Here is a 17,885-nt window from a genome sequence, read left to right as displayed (position 1 = left end):
TCATTTGGCTTGGGACAGCCTTTTGGAGCTTCTAGTATAACATCTTCACGGTCAATAATGATCTCGTTTGGATCAAGTGATGGAAGACAACATGGCTGAGGATCCTGCCCAGGTATCTAGTCCTGTTCAACCAGTATCTTCTGATGGATAGACTGCTTCACCAGCTCCATATTTTGTGCTTGATTCTTAGCCAACTGCTCCGACTGCTAAGAAATCTGTTCTCGTGAGAAATCTGCTTTTCTATTTTTGTGAGGTGAGAATGGAGTTTCATCTAGGTGGAGAGATAACTATGTTGTGACTGTTTTTTCCAAATAATTGATTCAAAGTCATGTTGGGCAGAGATAGAGAAATTTGATGTTTTGACAAATTGAAAGTTTATTTTTTATGTCTTGGATAAAAACATTGTGCCTTATTGAGCCTAGCTAACTCAATTCAGGTAAGGTTATTTTGTTAGAATTCACGACTCTAACAAATGATGACATGTTAAGCATGGAGCTCTAAGATTTAATTGACAAAGAAAAAAATTCCCAAGGTGTGAAACGAGGAACAAAAACAATCAAATTATGATGGACAACTAGGTGAAAGTGTCAGTTTGTTTGTGTTTGTGGAATAGACTCTATTATGTTGTAATGTGAATTGCAATTGTAATATAAGCAAGTTTAGGATGTTTATAGTGGTCTTTGTAAACTGTGTACATGGTAACTCCAGAGTTGTAGTGTGAAATCTAAGCCTTGTAAAGCATGTATATCCCCATACACTTCATGGTAATCTAAAAACCACTAACAATGAGAGCCCTTGGTGGCATGGTTGAGGGTGATCCGTTAAAACCCAGAGCATGGTTATGAGTAATCCAACAAAACCCGGGTTAACAATGATGGAGGGGGATTTACAGGTACAGGTACAGGTGTGCAGTGATAATGGTTGGAAGAACCATGTATGCGAAGGAGATCCTACAAGACTAGCAGTTGCAGCTGTGGGCACCCATGCATTCTGATAGATGGTTGTTCCTTTATATGGACATCAACATATTCTTTTTGGTATATTTGACCACAACTAGATTTTGCAAACTAAAAAGTACTCATTAAGGGGGAGTGTTGGAATATCTAATTCCTACTTGTCTCTAGTTGTGATTCTCACTAAGGTGTGCAGTTATAATGGTTGGAAGAACCATGTATGCGAAGGAGATCCTTCAAGACTAGCAGTTGCAGTGGTGGGCACCCATGCGTTCCGATAGATGGTTGTTCCTTTATATGGACATCAACATATTCTTTTTGGTCTATTTAACCACAACTAGATTTTTCAAACTGACAAGTACTCATTAAGGGGGAGTGTTGGAATATCTAATTCCTACTTGCATCTAGTTGTGATTATCACTAAGTAAAGGATTTTGTTCCTAGTAGTTAGGACCCATTTCCTAGTTTGGTGTGTGGTTGAGAGATTTCCTTAACCAACAGATTGTGTGTTGAAAATAATCTCACTATCTTAAAACAACCCTTTATATATGTAATTGATTTTGATTAATAATATGAATATGGATTCTCACTTTTTAAGCCTATCATTATTGCTTTTGCACAAGTTAGATTATCACTCCTTTGACCCTCACAGTATTTCAGCGTTTAAATCATTAGCCATCTCTGATACAGATCTAACTAATATCTATTGAAGGATTGATACCTTACATTTACAGAGCTATTGTCCAAGACAGAAGTCATCAAATAAGCAGCAGCAGCAGAAAGAATCTGTTATTTCGAGTAAGGGAAGATCACTTGGGAGGGATCATGTCAAGCACTGCAACATATTGTTAAAGGGCGAAAGCTCGGGGAAGCTTCATAATCATACACCGCAGTAAATTCAGCTCACGCACGTGGATCTTTATTGTTAGAGTCAATCTTTCTTGGAAAGGAAGGTGTAAGGCCTTCGTGCAGCAGGGCGACGGCGGGCGATCGTGCACGGGCGTGGGAAAGAGCATAGGCAGGCGCGCGGGCGCGTTCAACCACGATGTGCGACGGGTGCGACGGAGTGCGGAGGAAATGCGACAAACTTCCAACACTATGCGACATAAAAATGCGACAATAAGGAGGGCACTTAAAATGACTAAGTGTTGAGTGTATACTTATATACGATGGTGAACAATGCTTGCAAGGCCCACTTATGGAGTGACTTGTGGGCATGCGTGGTAGCTTTAGGGGGTCGGCCAAGGGGCTGCACACCCCTTGAAACCTGCATAAGGTTTCATATAAATGAATGGAGTTGAGACTCATTTGCTCATCATTCGATCATTGAACTCTCATATCATCTACGCATAGGAGGGGTAAAAATCTGCGCAAGGGAGATAGGGAGATGCGCACATCTCATGCGCATGCTATCTAGGTGCAGATTTGGTTATTCTTGTGCCAGGTAAGGTGAAGGCAAGCGTGTCGGGGTTCAGGTTGGACGCAGATTTGTGCAGGACTTGGTAAGGAGGTATAAGTGGCTTGGGTGAGCACTTCTCTTTGTGCAAGGGTGCACATGATTGTAAAAGGCTGTTCTATGCCTTGATTGTAAAATATTCTAAGTATAGACTTGGAGTTTTGCCAAGTATACTTGGTGATTGTATTATTGAAAAACTGATATAATATATTGTCGGGCAGACTCACATTGTGGGAAGTTGCCCCTCCACTTTATACTTGTTTGCAATTGTTTTTATTCTCGGTATAATTGCATGATGATAATGAATGAGTATGGGCTTGATTAAGTATAAAGGATAATTACTTTTACTTAGTTGCGAAACACAAGCTAAGTATGTTAATGTGGAAGTAGGCGTAGTCCACGAATGTTAGTATTGGTGAAAAGAACGCGTTCGGTGGTGCCGCACCTTGCTATAAGCGGTTGGAAGACTACCGCAGGTGTAGGGGCGTGACAGGTGGTATCAGAGCAAGGTTTTCCCATGAAGTTTTGAAGTTGATACACAACTTGACAGTTGGTAACAGAGCAAGGTTTGCTCTTGAAGATTGAAGCTTGTGAACAGGTTCAGGTGTTGAAGCATTGAAGCTGGTGTACACTTGATAGGTGAGAACAAGACTTCGGTTTGAAGCTGTTGAGCAAGGTTTGCTCATGACAGGTACTTGCAGGTGAAGGAAATCGTTTCACACGAAGTGGAACAAGGGCTGATTCAGGTTGTAGGTGACTTGGTAAGGATGTCTATCTGGCAGAGATTGGTTTTTGCTACCTTCGAAGAGTTTGAAGGGAGTCTACTTGAAGAGTCAGAGGCAGTAAAACAAGGATTTGCAGAATATGGCAAAAGGTTGTTTGAAACAAGGAGTGCTCTTCATGCCTTGGCTAAAGAACGGGTTTCTGACCAGAATGAGGAGGAAGCCTCTCAACTTGCAAAGGAAATGGACTTGCTTGAAGCAGAATTCAAGGAACTAGAGATAAGACATGAATTGAATCAGAAGAAGTGGGATTTCCTAGCTCTTGAGGTAAGGCATCTCAAGGCCTTGAAGAAGAAGGTTGAGTCTGATGGAAGGAATGATGATGCTTCTGTGGGGATGATGCAGATACTTGGTGCTTCTGCTACTACGGAAGTGGCCTCTAGGAGGGATCCTGAAAGGAACAAGTTGGAGTATGTCCGAATGAAGGTTGGAGGTGCTGATGTGCTCACTATGGTGGATAGTGGGGCTTCTCACAATTTCATGGGAGAAGACACTGCGAGAAGAATTGGGCTGAAGTTTGTACCGGCAAAGGCACAAATGAAGATAGTAAATTCTCCTCCTATTGAGATTCTTGGTATAGCTGAAAGGGTGGACACTACACTTGGTGAATGGACTGGAAAGGTGGACTTCACTATAGTGCGGATTGATGACTATGAAGCTGTATTGGGGATGGAGTTCAAGAAACAATTTGATTCTATGATTGTTCCACATTTGAAGAAGCTCTACATTTATGATGGAAGGGAAGATGTACCCATTGGTGTGCCAATAATTGGTGTGACTAGGCCTGATTGTAAATTGGGAGTGATGCAAATGGAGGATAAGGAGAAGGTAAACAAGCGATTGTCTAGTGTTGAGGCAAAGCTTGTGGAGCAGTCATTGCTCATCAGATCACTTTCAGATAGCATCTTGGATTTGACAAGAAGGCTAGAGTTGGTGGAGGATGATGATGATGATGAGGAGGTATATGTGAGGTCGGATGTCTAGAAGGAAGACCGGGTTGCTTATCTACAAAGGGTGGAGATTGAGGATCCTGATAGGTGGATCGAATTGATTAGTGAGGGAGAGCCTTCAGGCTCTACTCCCTCTACATCTTCTTAGATGGATGAAGAAGATGGGGCTCATTGTTAGCTGCTCATGGCAGTGAGTCCTTAAACATGTTTGAGCAGGTATGACTGATGGTGCAGGGATGGCTTGGCATCAAGCATCATGACATGTTGCAGATGAGATGGATGGAGTTTCCATGGACCTGAGCATGGATTATGGAGATAGATTCTTGATGAGTCAAGGATGTGGAAGATGTTTGAGGAACAGCTGATGATGGCATGAGGATGTTCACTCTCATGGAATGAGCGTGATGGTTGGATTAGCTACCCAACTAGTTCAGACATGAGGTCCGGAAGTGTACAGAGATGTGTTGGCATTGTGCTGGAGTATCATGACGAGGTTCACATGGTGACATATGGATCGAGATGACATCTTATGGAGAGCATACCGTGGAGGTGCATGCCTTGGTATGGTGAGCTTGGTGGCAGCTGGTCATTGAGCCGAGACATAGTGGAGAAGAGTCTCTACATATGTTGCAACAGTGTTTGCCTTGCGAAGAGGAGTTCACATCACGGATGAGTGATGATCTTGGTGGATGGATACCGGGATGATATGTTGTCGAGGACGACAACGATTTCAGGTGGAGGAGGATGTAAGGCCTTCGTGCAGCAGGGCGACGGCGGGCGCGCGGGCGCTTCAACCACGATGTGCGACAGGTGCAACGGAGTGCAGAGGAAATGCGACAAACTTCCAACACTATGAGACATAAAAATGCGACAATAAGGAGAGCACTTAAAACAACTAAGTGTTGAGCGTATACTTATATACGATGGTGAACGATGCTTGCAAGGCTGACTTATGGAGTGACTTATGGGCATGCGTGGTAGCTTTAGGGGGTTGGCCAAGGGGCTGCACACCCCTTGAAACCTGCGAAGGTTTCATATAAATGAATGGAGTTGAAACTCATTTGCTCATCATTTGATCATTGAACTCTCATATCATCTACGCATAGGAGGGGTAAAAATCTGCGCAAGGGAGGTAGGGAGATATGCACATCTCATGCGCATGCTATCTAGGTGCAGATTTGGTTATTCTTGTGCCGGGTAAGGTGAAGGCAAGCGTGCCGGGGTTCAGGTTGGACACAGATTTGTGCAGGACTTGGTAAGGATGTATAAGTGGCTCAGGTGAGCACTTCTCTTTGTGCAAGGGTGCACATGATTGTAAAAGGTTGTTCTATGACTTGATCGTAAAATATTCTAAGTATAGACTTGGAGTTTTGCCAAGTATACTTGATGATTGTATTATTGAAAAACTGATATAATATATTGTTGGGCAGACTCACATCATGGGGAGTTGCCCCTCCCCTTTATACTTGTTTGCAATTGTTGTTGTTCTCAGTATAATTGCATGATGATAATGAATGAGTATGGGCTTGATTAAGTATAAAGGATAAATGCTTTTACTTAGTTGCGAAACAGAAGCTAAATATGTTAATGTGGAAGTAGGCGTAGTCCACGAATGTTAGTATTGGTGAAAAGAACGCGTTCGGTGGTGCCGCACCTTGCTACAAGTGGTTGGAATACTACCGCAGGTGTAGGGGTGTGACAGAAGGGGTCTCGTCTTGTTTATTTAACAGCGGAGATGAACGATACCCTGGGAAACTGACAATAGCATTAAATTTTCCAGCCCACTTTTTTGGTTCTGGTTCAAAAGCAAGAGCATTTTGTTACGACTAAAACACAGACTTTAACCTTCGAACAAGGAATTGTGTGTTGTAGCATTAGATTTTGTAATTTTACAAACAAATAAATTCAAAACACGTGTACAATTTCCTATCTTTTGTTTCCTCCTCACTTTTTATCTCATTATATGAATTAGACCATTAAAACTTCAGAACAAACGTTTATGAAATAAGACTAATTTCCTATAAATTTGAAAGCAACAGATTTACAATGAAATATTTATCAGATTTGTAAATGTTATATAAATTAAATTTAACCATTACAATAGGAGGATAATTGATTTTTTTTAATTAAAATTAATTAAACACGTATATTCATTTTATTTTTAGTATAAGGTAATAGATTTACAACTAAATATTTATCAGATTTTTAAATTGTATAGTGAAATATTATATATATATATATATATATATATATATATATATATATATATATATATATATAATAAGAGAATTATAAAGGAATTACACATTTGTCTCATACTGCATTGAATGCATCTTTTGATGCACCTAGCATAATTACATTAGTCATTAACATCATTCATCAACTTTTAAAATTAATGGCATTGGTTAGCTTATAAAAGGTAGAAAATGATCTGGATTTGAATATGTCAGCAGCTCCCTTATTGTGGTTGTGTTAGTTGATGGCTAATGTGCACGGGGAGGATTAGTAAACCATGGTTAACCATGGATCACCATGTTTAAAAATAGTTAACATGTTTGACCTTCATTGAAAATGTTTGGCCATCTTAACCACGTCAATCATGTTGTTTATTGTTGACTATGTTTGAGCATGGATGACTCAGCACTATTATAGAATTAGTTTAAGACATTTTTTAAGTAAAAAAATATTGTTTATCTTAAAGATTTCAATTGTCTTAAATATTTCATCTTACATTTCATTTCCTCTTAAATATTTCATTTTACTTTTCATTTATTTTTCATCTTAAAGGTTTATTTTAATTGTCTTAAAACTAGTACAACCACAAATAAAATATTAATGTTATTGATGTAGACAAGGACTTACACATCTTATTGTAAAACCATTTTGCAAATTTGCTTATATATTAATTTCCTCATCTAAATAGAATATGAACTTATTAGAATTGGAATAACCTCCATCCCTAGGAAATTGGTGGGCAGGGAGTTAGGTGGCACAAATCTAATTTAACTTGAGAAAAAAAAGGAATTACCATCTTATTGTAAAATGGACCATTTTCCTAAATAAAATTTTCTCAAAATTTAATTTCCCCATCTAATTGGAATATGAACATATTAGTATTGGAATAATCTCAAATCCAGCAGAAATATGATTTTTTTGAATTTATTAAAAGTCAATGCAACCTATCAAAATCTGTAACACACTACAATGGTTGATAAACATTATGACTGAGCATATGTTGAGGATATTCCTTTGACAACCAATCTAGCCTATCAATTAAAATAAATCAACATATCTTCATCCACCTTAAGTCGAAATAAAAAGTCTTCGCAAAATAAAAACTAAGAAAATTCAGATCACGTGCTGGTTAAATCTTAGAGCAAAGAAATTAGAAAAAAAGAGATAGTGAAGGACATGGATTAACGAGTAAGGCCATGAAAGAAATTCTAAAAGAGGGAAATGAGACGGGGAAACGAAAAAAATACGAGCTAAATTAGAGGGCTAGGAGAAAGACCATGGAAATATTACAAAGGTCATTAGCAAAAAGGTTAATTAATGAAGTGGAAGCAATTATCTGAAAAACGAGGAGGTCAGCTGGTTGAGCCTCCCAGTGACATTTGTTGCATTCTTTCGTAAGGGTTTCCTCGAGGATAGGGCCATCCTTGCCTCTGTTTGCCAGACGTAGAGGTTGTAAGGTTCTCTATCATGCCTATGGACTAGGTACACAATCTCGACTCTACCATCACTTTCCATGTGTTTGGAGAGGCTGCGGCTAGGGCCCAAATTTTATAAGAAAATTATGAGCAATGCAATAAGGTTCATGGCCTTATGCTGCCCAAGGGTTGAGCAACTCTAGTTGTTGTGGCTGAGGGACGTTGACAAGGTTACAACCAGGGCACTTTTCGAGCATTCCTAATTTTACATGAAAATTATGAGTAATGCAATAAGATTCATGGCCTTGTGTTGCCCAAGGGTTGAGCGACTCTAGTTGTTGTGGCTAAGGGACATGGACAAGGTTACAACCAGGGCATTTTTCGGGCTTTCCTAATTTTACAAGAAAATTATGAGCAATGGAATAAGATTCATGGCCCTATGCTGCCCAAGGGTTGAGCGACTGTAGTTGTCGTGGCTGAGGGACGTGGACAAGGTTACAATCAGGGCACTTTTCGAGCGTTGCTATGATCTATCGGAGCTTGGCTTCTTCACTTGCATGAATGTCGACAAGATAGCACTCAAAAATGAAACATCTCTTAGGTTTTTGTTCGTGGCAGGTTCTCGTAACATCAAATGGATGTTGACTTCACAACTTTGGGTCAATTTTCCAAATTTAGTTGCGTTGGATGTACCACGCATGGATATAACCCCAAATGGTTGGGAATTTCTGATAATTCCAAACAAAAACTGAATAGAGCAGAAGAATGCTTTGTTTTAACCAAGGAAATTAAAAATTTGTTTGTTGAAGAACAGAGATTTTCACACACATAAAAAACTATGTATTCATTAATAAAACTGTGGTTATAAGATTGTTCCTCTGCCAGAGGGATTACAACCAGAATGCTTCAGTTCCAATAAGAATTTTCTCTGTTTCTCCAAAAACTAACACTGTTGAAATACTCTGTCTCTGTTGAAAATTTAAAATATTGCTGTGTGTAAAAACCATTTTTACTTTGCACTGTTGTGCAATACAAAACCAAAACTTCTGTCTCGTCTGAAGAATTTACACTGCTGCGTAAAAAAAATTCATTTACACGTTACTGCGTATTTTCCCTCTTTCATAATCGATAACAAAAAAAAATGACTTAACATTTTTTTTCACTTGTCCTGTAAAACAAAAATTACATCCGTGAATTAAAAAAAAAAAAACTTAAGAACTTCACCTATATCTACCCACCACAGTACATTTATATTAATTTCATTTAATTGCTTTACGGACAAAAACGGCGGTCAACGAAACTTTTACTTCACGTCAAATAATAAGGAAATCTACGATGTAGGCCTGTACAATCAATCGGACGGCTGCCATTCCATATCGCATGGTCCATTCTTACGAACTTTAAGCTCCAGGGAAAACTGCTCTGACAAAACTGCTGTGCACGTGTCAGTCGATGATTGTTATCACTGCCCTTCGAGAAAAACCACTATCCGGTGAATGGCAGAGCGGGGAAACCATGGCGGTTTTGGCATCGCTATTTAAAAGGTGGGTTCTGGAACAAAAACGTTGTTTGCAGTCGCTGCACGGCAGTTGGAATTAACATTTCAACACTCCCCTTTAATTTCAACTGTTGGGTTATCAGTCATACCCAAACATTTTCTCAAAAATTTAAGACTTTTCTGTCCCAACGGTTTGTTCAGAATATCTGCAATCTGCTCCTGAGTTCTGCACTGTTGTAAAACAATTTCTCCATTGTTTACCAATTCCCCGATGTAATGAAACTTTGTGTCAATGTGTTTCGTTCTCTTATGAAACACAACATTCTTGGATAACTCAATAGCTGAGCTATTGTCACAAAAAGTCACAGTCCCTTTTGTTTGCTCTTGGCATAAACTCCTTAACATCCTTCTCATCCAAATTGCTTGACATGATGTTGTTGTAGCTACCACATATTCTACCTCTGTTGTAGACAACACTACAATAGGTTGTTTTTTAGAAACCCATGAAATGGATCCTGAACCCATGTGAAAAACATAATCGGATGTGCTTTTCTGATCATCTACACTTCTAGCCCAATCACTATCAGTGTATCCAATTAAATCTGAACATTCTGAAGTAGTATATAAAATGCCAAACCTTTTAGTACCTTTAACATACCTCAGAATCCTTTTTTCTTCCTGCCAATGTGCTTCTTTTGGCCTCTCCATGAATATGGAAATTAAACTAACATCATACATTATATCCGGCCTAGTTGCAGTCAAATACATGAGACTGCCAACTATGCTCTTTTACAAACTAGGATCAAAATCCTTGCTGCTTCCCTCTTTGCTGAGTTTTAATCCCATCACTGTGGGAGTGATTGCTACCTTTCTCTCCTGCATATTAAATCTTTCCAACACTTCATTAACATATTTTGCTTGTGGGATATAAATCCCATTTCCATTTTGTTCTACTTCTATTCCTAAGAAGTATCTCAACAAACCCATGTCAGTCATTTCAAATTCTTCTTCCATGACTGTTTTGAAATTTTCAATAAGATAATCATCATTACCTGTGAAAATAACATCATCAACATATAACACGACAATTAGTAATTTACCATCCTTTTCCTTGATGTAGAGGGTGGGTTCTCCCTCACATTTTTCAAATCCATTTTCCAGTAGATAGGAATCTATCCTACTATACCATGCTCTTGGTGCTTGCTTTAGCCCATAAAGAGATTTCTTCAATCTGCACACTTTGTGTTCTTGGCCTTTCTTTTACTAAAAATTTATTGAAAACACCCTTTCGACAGTGACTTCGAAGTGAAATTGTGCTCAAAGCCCCAAGGAAATATAGTTCCAGCTCACAATTCTTATGATTTTAGTAGAACGTCCCGAGAGTTTTGAAAGTTTACTTATCAATTTTTGACATCAAAACTCAAAAATGCACTAAGCCAATTACAGATCATTTACCAGAAACTAGCCATAGAATTTAATGCAATATCAAGCACAGAAATTACATTTTCGTTTACAGAAAATCTCTCAAGAGTTAAAAAGCCTACACATTTTTTCCTTAATAGAAATAAAAAGGATATTTGCTAATATCAAGTCTGTGATGGGCCATCGCCTAAAAAGAACCATAAGGATTAAAAAAAAAAACATAAAGTTCGAAACCATCTCTTCATATCCTAAGACTTGTAGAACTCTATCTAGATGATCATTACATTTGGAAAATTGTAAATGCAATAATGCACAACAAACAAAAAGGATCATGGCCTGCAAAGAACCATATGTTCCCAAAAACACCTAAATTTTAAAAATTAATTTTTCATCTCGTAAGAGGTATAAAATTCTGTCGAGATAATCATCATCCTTGAAAAACGATGTAAAGGCAATAATGCATGGCAATCTCTTCCCATTAGACAGTGAGCAACAAATCATTAGCTTACTGCATTTCCATCTTATTCATTAAATTGGAATAATGTAAAATTCAATGGATAAGATGGAAATGCAAGTAGCCAATCATTAGCTCACAGCCCCTTGATTGGATGTTAATGTTTACTAAGAATCCACAGCAAACAAATATGGTTCTAGAAGAAATAACTTCCATCTCACCCGAACCTGGTTTCCATGACGTATCCCACTAGTCTACTACATGCATGCTTGAAATGAGAGGCAGTTTGCTCAGTGGTAAAATGCAGATATGTATGCTAATGACAATTTTACAAATTGATGAGTATAAAAATAAATTGTCCCATCTAAAATGTTAACAAGGATTTGACATCACCTATGTTAACAAGGATTTGACATCACCTATCTTGAATAGTAAGAGCTAAAAGTTGAAGAAAACGATATTTAGAACAAAGAATTTCCTGAGCAATCCACAGGCCTTTTTAGCAAAACTCAAACCACGGAGAAATCGATTAATCTTTTAGTACACAACAGAGGAATATTACTCTAGCCACATCTCCAAAATGATGTTCAAGATCAGTAAACCTTGCGGAAAAAATTTAGGAGTATTACTTTCATGATTAACTACTTTCAGAAATTCGAGAATTTGTTGTAACAATATACGCCCTTGCTTTCTAAAGAGACAAACCCCCCACTTTTAAGAAAAATCATAAATTAAATTTCATGTCATGTCAGAAAGGCCTCACAATAGTTTGATCACATTAATTCAAAAGCAGATGCATGATGTTCGCAGAGAAGCAGAACTAAGGGCCAAGAGGACGAATATAAGCCAATTGAAGTGCCAATTGAAGTGCCAAATGAAAATAAAGAGAAAGCATCATGTACATATTCATGTGAACGCTTCCAAAACAATTTAACTCAAAATTTAACTAGTCGCTTCCGTAATTTAACTCTATTATATTTTCGGGAATATTTTCGAATTCCTCTAACCCCCATATACTGTAATTCTATCACAAGCTACAAGGGCTTAAAGGAAAAGAGTCAAACAAGAGGTAGCAAAGAGGGTTAGAGTCTAGACCCTACTCTATGTACTTGTATAGCACTTCTCACATTTTGAAAACAAGTTTAGATATATTATCTCCTAATGAAATGAACAATAGCAACAAAAAAATTACACAACTAAAGATGAATTAGGAAAATGAACGTATGCATGAACCGTATGCCCTCAGTTGTGAAGGTTATCTCCTCATCCAAATATTTGCATTGAACTCCCTTTAAGTAGGAGAGATTGGATGACTAGATGTGAATAAGGGACCATGTCAACAACTCAATCAAACTAACCTAAGCAACAAATAGAGGGTTAAGCTAAAAGGAGAGGAAGAGAACAACTGTAGAAACCTCCAAATAGGTGGGGGTTCATAGAGACAACAAACACCAACAAGTCCAAGAGAGGAAGGAGATCATGAGATCATTGCAGAGTGTTCAAATCGATAATTTTGGTATTTCCAAGAGTGAGAATAAAGATTGTTGGATAGACAGCTTTTTTAAAAGAGTCAAATGATAGATTTTAACCGAATTTACATAGTCAAATGGGCCTAACCATAGGTAATTTCCAAAAAACCCACTCTCTGTAATGCAGGAAAGTGTGGAAGCTGGAAACAGGTGTGGTAGTCTTAAAACAATCTACAATTTGGAGTGCATACCTAGACCACTAATTTATAGGAAATATAATTAAGTGTGTGCCTCAAACAGTATGCTCTAATGGATTAGGGACGTTTGGGGGACTCAAAGGAGGTTCCTCAACTAATACCCTAACAAGTGCATGAGGCCCAAGGCAGATCCTAATCAGAAAGGGAGGGATCCAAGTGTGTTGGCCAAAGCACACGTTATAGGTAGATATGCAACCAAGGAAGGCCAAATATGGATGGAGGACACACCAATGGCACTAGACATCAATTGAGAAACCAGAATCAAAAATCTAGACCAAGATAAGGGACTCAAAAGGATGTTCTTCAACACATAAGAGCCATCACTGAAATGGATAGGAAGACCTCGATGTTATCCTAGGGTAAGCCATGTATAGTCAATGCACTATAAAATACCCATCTCGATGTCATTCTAGGGCGAGCCATGTATACTTGAGCTTTGAACCACTACTAAACAGTAACCTAAAAGCTTCCCAGTCTGCCAGAATCACTTTAGAATCGTGGCCAAAAATTGTTGTTTTTAGTCTTTTGTTTAGCCTACTCTATGCAATAACAGTCATTCATCAGCTGGTATATCTAATGTTTGTTCTACAGGAACTTGAAGATAATGACTGGTATATTGGTTTTATGGAACAAAACTCACAAATTCCATATTAATACTGACCTGTTTTCCTTTGGAATCGAAATAGGAAAAACAGACATCACATTTGCAGTTGACTTTGTTTAAATTCATTCAAGTTTTTGTTTAAAACTTGTGAAATGTCTCTCCCAGGATTTTACTCATTAAATCTGGTTTAACCTGCTCTCATTCAGAGCTTCATTTGTCCATGATAGTATGACAAAACTGACCTTCTCCTTCTTTGCACGTCCATGCCTCAATGCCTAGCCTGCAGCTTTGTTTACAAGGCAAAATGCAGGAAATCCTTCATCTTCCTTGGCCTTCACACTCCATGAAGTATCCATGATCCATTGTTGCGGATAAAAAACATATAATCGACCAATAATTTCACATATGCACAGCAAATACTAATCTCTGTCACAAACCTTGTTTGTGTTTGGGTTGTTTACAAAAACAGGGAGCAAAATTTAGTCTCTACCATCAACCAAATTTGGGTCTAGTTCACACATACATACATATAAAAATCTAATCTCTCTCACCAAACTGATTTCGGTCTTGTTCAAAGAGAGAAAAAGTGATGTCACCAACCTGGCTTGGGTCTGATTCATTTGCTGGAGCCATGACAACACTGCCATTTCTACCAGCCAAGAAGAAATCAAGATTGGCTTCACAGTATATCTTCACAATCTCTCCTTGAATAGGTTGTGGATACTAACTCCCATGAGGAGCCTGATATGGCTGTTGGCACTTACGGTGGTGGTGTCCAAATGGCTTATGCATTCTCTTAGACCTACACACACAACATTCATAGCCACCGCAAATCTTGGACAAATGAGACTTATAGGAATCCGAATTCAGCATTTTCTTGCTCACATTAATGTAAATCTCCTTGAGCACAATTTGGAATGCAGACAATACATTTCTATTTTCCAAAGCTAAGGTCTCAAAGAAGAACAACCCCTATGATTCAACAAGTTTCTTCCCATCTTCCACAACAACTTCCCTTATATGAGCTAAATCAGACTTATTCCCCACAAGAATTTTCACGACATTTCCATCAACATGCACTGCAACATCAAAATTTACATGAGATTGAAAATGGCTTGCGACATCACATAGATGGCAACCAGAAGCCAAAGCCAATTTCAAAGATGCTCTATAAGGCTTCACAACAGTAATTGCTTGCAATGAAAAATCCAAAGCCAAAGCCAATTTCAAAGATGCTCTACAAGGCATTACACATAAACTGCTTGCATTTTTAGTATCAGAACTAAGGAAGATGCTATCACGTCAAACCCAAAGATGATCCACAAGGCATGACACCCAGACATCAATGATCGACAAGGCACAACACAAAACTGCCCATAATATTGGTAGGAGAGTGGTGGAGTGCTATTACTTCAACCCAAATATAGCTTCAGAGTCTACCCTATCCCCCAATTGTAATAGAAAAGTTGTTCCAGATGTTGTTGATGAAGTTCAACTTTTAACAAGTGTCGTGTGAAGGAATCGTTCATGTAGAGTGGCTAAATAAATTTCTTGTGATTTTATATGACAAATGGAATTTCTGTCACACATAAGGCATATACATGAATCATGTTTTTCTTAGACAATGATCTGTTAGTCTAGGGTTATGTGGTTTTTGGTGTATGGACAATCAGTAAGGATAAATATTTTTAGAGTTTGCATATGCCACTCAAACACCAAAGAAGCCTAATTCAGTATCATTTATTTTAAAATGCATAGATGTATTTGGGTCCTTTATGAGCATTTCATCTATATAAAGTGGTGATTGTTAAATGTGTTTTTTTGCAGAATAGTTGCCAGTATTAAAATTGTTGTAGCGTAAATGAACACAAATTATCTGCTTTTTTTAATTATATATGATTGAAAAACATGTTGAGTATTAGGAAATAGATAATTGTCTACTTGTTTAACATGAATTTATTGTTATCTTATTTTTCAACTTCTTGAAGTGTAAAAAATGGTGCAAAAGTGGCGTTTATGCATTAAAGTGTCCTGCTTTCCAAATCCAGGTCAAGAAGTTATTAAATTCGTCCTTTACAATATGGCAACAAATCACTTATTTCATGGAAAAAGAGAAGTGCCTGGAATGACGACAAACAATGAGGCATATTACATTTCCCTTGTTGAAGGGTTAAAAGAGGCAAAACATCATGATGTCAATGACATTGAAGTCTTCACCAACTCGGAGTTGATATGTAATCCGATGAAAGGCATCTATTGGGTTCAGAAGGACAATTTAAAACCTCTTCATAAGGAAGCAATAAATTGGAGTTGTCAATTTCAACATTTTACCATCAATCGCTTTGCAGATATTGAAAAGATGTCCACTGATATAATGTCTAGAGCTTTTTTAAGCACATATTTAGATGTCAAATATGACATAGGATCACCATCCACTGCAACAGAAAACATTGATCACCATCAATATAAATCCCCATTGTACGAATGGGTCGTTGTTATCATTTTTCTGGGGTCTATCATAGCATGGTTCTTTCACTAAAGAAGAACCTATTAATGTTTTATTTTTCCCCAACATGCAATTATTACGGTTTTTTGTATGCGAGACAAATTTATGGACAAATGTAATATATTCCATGTACATGGACAAATGTATTTTGAGAAAAGTAACTGGTTCATGGTTTTATGATTATCATCAATACATTATGATGTTGTCTGATACTTCCAAACACCTTCTCAGATCTTTGTTTCTGGAGTGATATTGATATGCTATGTTATTTGTTCGTTGGTTGTTGATCAGTGATGAAAGGTTTCTTTACTATGTTTATAAGCAATTTATTCTTAATAACACTTATTTCTCAATCACCCAATCACTCTTCCCATCTCCCCCTTGGATTTAATCCCAATAGTTTTCCCAAATCACAAATCTATTTTGGCTTGACTTCTCTGTGTTTCAGATCTTGTGCTTGTGGATTTATCATGATAGTAAGGACCTAGTCTTTTTAAATCAAAGCAAATCTTGCTCATGCTCAGTGTTCATAAGTAAGGAAATGTCAATATTTCTCCAAGAAATCACATCCATCATGATGGTCTACTATGCTAAATCTCCCATGTGACCACTCCACTTCCTCCAAATCTTGCACTAGGTTTTCCTCTACAAAGGGATTCTTAGATAAAAACTAGAAAATATGCAGTTGGTGTTCTGGCTGTTCTTGTAAGAGAGCTAAGAGGATTACTTGCAATTAGTAAAACCTCTGAAATCCCTCTAATATTCAACCGTTTAATATTGGTTTCATCTTCATCTAAATGCAAGGAAAATCTATTTATGTTTTGCTATCATTGTGTTGCAGTGGAAGTGACAAAATTGTAAATAGTTTGTTGAGATTGCCATCATTAATGCCTTGTATGTATAATCGTCTCACATCTAGTACTCGTAAAGCAAAAAAGAAAGCTCGTTCTCTTCTTAGAATCCTTCACAGTTGGGACTCTTCAAGGACTACTCAAACAATTCTCTTTCCCGAGACTAGCAATTCAGTCACTTCAGCACACTAGTGAAGCAGCTGCCAGTTTTCCACCAATTCATGTAGGGGCCTGGCTTTTACTTGTACAGATATTCTTTGGCAGACAAGAATCAAAATAAATGTAAATATCTCTTTTATTGGACAGGATTTTGTTTTGTACAGTATTTAATCAATCATAAAGGAGATGGACGACATAGAAATTCGGGGTGTCCAACTCACCTCTATAATTTACCCTTCTAGGAGATGCCTAATCGCTCCCACATGGTCATTGTAGCTTGATGTATCTTTGGGTCCCATTGAACTTATTTGATCATTTGTGTAATTGATATAAAATTTCTATCTTATCAAACATGTATATTTGAGTTGGACTAACTTAATTGATATGTGCCCACTTTTGCTAAACAATACATATCTTATGTCTGTAATCCAGATTAGGTATTCTCACACACAACCATCATACCATTATCAACAAGGTCATGACTTTTGTTTTTTAGGTTTTACTCATTAGTAAATCTATGTTTAGGTTTTACCCTCCACTTTTTTCACTGAATAGATTGAGGAATGTGATTGCACAATCTTGCTAGAATATTTTCTTGAACATGTATGCTAACCCAACTAAAAGGTTACAATTCATAAGAGTTAAAATATTTCATGTGCATAGTATGGAAATTATTAATATAAATGTTTTTGCATTTATGTAATTTTGGCCTAATTAAATTATCTCATACAATATTTTGGAATGGGAAATTTCCCGCCAATGTTTCTAAATCTTTTTTGTTCAGTCAATGGTTGTGAAGGAGGATTTTGTTTCTAAACCTTTTTTCGCTGAACAATGTGAACATATGTAAAATGTAATGTTCTGCTAACCTTAA

The sequence above is a fragment of the Pinus tabuliformis genome, chromosome 2_2 (assembly GCF_031772625.1).
Source record: "Pinus tabuliformis cultivar Carrire ecotype Pingquan chromosome 2_2, CPIR1, whole genome shotgun sequence".
In the NCBI taxonomy this organism is placed as follows: Eukaryota; Viridiplantae; Streptophyta; class Pinopsida; order Pinales; family Pinaceae; genus Pinus; species Pinus tabuliformis.
The sequence above is the reverse complement of the archived record's forward strand: the minus strand, read 5'-3'. Positions refer to the sequence as shown.